The 2,613-nt window shown below is 41.0% G+C and overlaps 1 long non-coding RNA gene across 1 annotated transcript in view; it reads right to left on the bottom strand.

The window, feature by feature from the left end:
* LOC127744708 (uncharacterized) overlaps positions 1 to 2,074 on the bottom strand; it is a 3,539-nt gene extending 1,465 nt beyond the window's left edge. Inside the window, exons 1-2 of the long non-coding RNA XR_008005633.1 lie at positions 1,162 to 2,074; positions 923 to 1,050 (exon numbers count right to left, since the gene is read on the bottom strand). This is a non-coding gene — a long non-coding RNA (uncharacterized LOC127744708). The remainder of the gene's footprint in view (positions 1 to 922; positions 1,051 to 1,161) is intronic.
* Positions 2,075 to 2,613: the final 539 nt, after the last annotated feature.

The following is a 2,613-nucleotide window of genomic DNA, read 5'->3' as shown; positions in this document are numbered from 1 at the left end:
CCAAAAATCAACTCATTTGAAACGGAACCGGTTCATTTGAATCAAACCACTTTCAAGTTTCTTTTTAGAACCCATTGTTCTAACTCTTCCAAAATGCCTCAAACTTGATTACTCAATCAAAAGTCTAGGTTCCTTTAAAATTCACTAAAAACTCCTTTTTATATTGAAATCAATATTAAAGCATCATTCTTTCCTTCAGTGATTCAAACGGTAACAATAGTTCAGTTTTAAATAAGCCAAACTCAACGTATGAGGTTCATCAAGTAATTAAGCTTGAAAACATAAATATCTTCTTAATAAATCAAATAATACAATTTCTCAAATCTAACCCTTTTTAAATAACTTTTCAAACAAGACTAGGATTTTGCTGAAATTTCGGCAGCACCTCCCCTAAAACTTGGACTTTTGCCACCCGGTTCGGGTCCCAACTAAACCATTTCTCATTCCTTTTCAGCAGCTCAAAACCAAAAATCAATTTAAAGCAAGCTAAATCCAACGATCGCCTCAGTGGCGTATCTCAAGGAAATCATTTCAAAATCAACTCAATATCAACCGTTTTAACTCATTCCCAAGGCCTTAAAGAAACAGCTCAGTAATAAATCATTTGTCCAAACCAAGTCAATTAAAGTAAACCAGGCTGAACTCAAAAGTGCATTCGACTTTTCAAATCATCAAAATAATTAACTCAAATCAAATCAATCCTCAACGAATTAAACTCGGATTCAAATCTTTAAAGAATCAACTTCAAACATTACATTTCACAAGCCGCACAAAAATTCAGCCAAACCAACATCCATAATCATTCGAGTCAATCAAATAATACATAAGGCAGATACAATCACTAAATACACAATATCTCACATCAGTATCCATATGTAATAATTCCAATACATAAAATATAGTTTTTGGAAAGCGCCCCTACCTCAAAACACAAATTCCATAACCCAAACGCTTCATCAAGTCCTTTCCGCCTCAACCCGAAATCAACAATCGAAATCCCGGCAACCAAAACCTCGGTTCCAAGCCATTTTCGCAACAGTCTCAACAACTCTAATCGCAACATACAACAACCGAAACTCAATCGTATAGCAATTAACGCCACAAACCTCAACGTGAGATAACAGAATAATAACAAAAGGGCTTTCAAACCGAAACGCTTACCGAACGAAGGAGCGGCTGAACCGGAACAGTGGCGGCCTCCGAACCGGTTCGGCGGCAGCCCGGTAGCCACCTCAAGCGGCAGCGATGACCTGAACCATATGCAGCGACAATGAGGTTCCCAAAAAACTCAACGGAAGGGAGAACCAACATAAAACCCATACCGATAGCCTTTTCCGGCGATGACAAAATAGCCAGAAGCTCCGGCGGTAATTCCAGAAGTCACAGAACCACCCTTAGCGGTCAAAATCACGGAGATGTAGCTCCCTTCTCTGGCAGCGACACCGGCGGCGACCTGAACCCCTTGACAGCATCAGAACAGCCGGCGGTGACCAAGAACGCGGTGAACACTGCGACAGCCACGGTAGCAGCGGCATCGCAGCAGCGGAACCTTCTTCACAGCGACCCAACGGTGGCAATTCTGGAGGAACGGCGACAGCAGCCCAACAACGGCGGTGACAGCAGCCTTCCTCCCCTTCTTTGGCTCTCGGGCTCTCTGTCTCCCTCTCAATCTCTCTCTCTCCTGAGCTTTCCCCTCCGCGACGGCAAGGCGACGACGGCACCGTGAGCTTGCAGCCGCAGCTCCCAGGCACGACGGCGACGGCGCAAGACAGCACCCCTACCCTCCTCTTCTCCCGCGCCAGCTTCGATGGATCAACAGTGGCAAAAGCGGCACGAGTTTTTCTCTTCTCCATGGCACAGTGGTGGCGCGACGGTGAGAGCCCTCCTCCTCTCCTCCGCCGTGACTCACACTCTCCCTCTTTGCTTCTGTGTCGGTTTCTTTCATGGCAATGGGAAGCCATGAGTGTTGCGATCTATTGGGGAAATGGGGAATGATCTGCTGCTGCGGCTGGGTGTGTTGGTTTGAGGAAGAAGGGAAACCATGGGTGTTGCTCCGTGGGTGAAAAGGGAAGACATGTGGGGTTTCGGCTGCTAGGATGGAGGCCTTAGGGTTTCATTTTCGAAAATTAGGGTCAGGGCATTTTGGTAATTTCACTTAAAATATGGATAATATAGAAATTAGAAATAAATTCTAATCCAACAAAATTAATGTATAGAAATACTATTTGTTCCTCCGTTTTACAAATTATTTTTAATAAAATGCCTAAATCTAAAAATTAGAAATAATATACTTAATTTCTTCATTTTCCAAAATAGCAGTAATAATATTTAAAATATTATTCATTTAATCAAAATCATGTAAAATCCATATTATTTCATAACTATCAACCTTATACTTTAAATATAGAAAATAATCCAATAATTATAAAATTGGATAATAATTACAACTTATCTCAAATCCAATAAATCAAAACTTGCCTTAATTATCTTTAACAAAATAATCTATGAAATTAAGGCTATAAATAACTGTAGGATTTGAGACTTGATCATAATAAGACTTTTCAAAGATTCTGGGTCTTACACATATTCTTGTTGTATTTTTTTTCAGATGCA

Source organism: Arachis duranensis, unplaced genomic scaffold, assembly GCF_000817695.3.
Source record: "Arachis duranensis cultivar V14167 unplaced genomic scaffold, aradu.V14167.gnm2.J7QH unplaced_Scaffold_98819, whole genome shotgun sequence".
NCBI lineage: Eukaryota > Viridiplantae > Streptophyta > Magnoliopsida > Fabales > Fabaceae > Arachis > Arachis duranensis.
The sequence above is the reverse complement of the archived record's forward strand: the minus strand, read 5'-3'. Positions and strand labels throughout refer to the sequence as shown.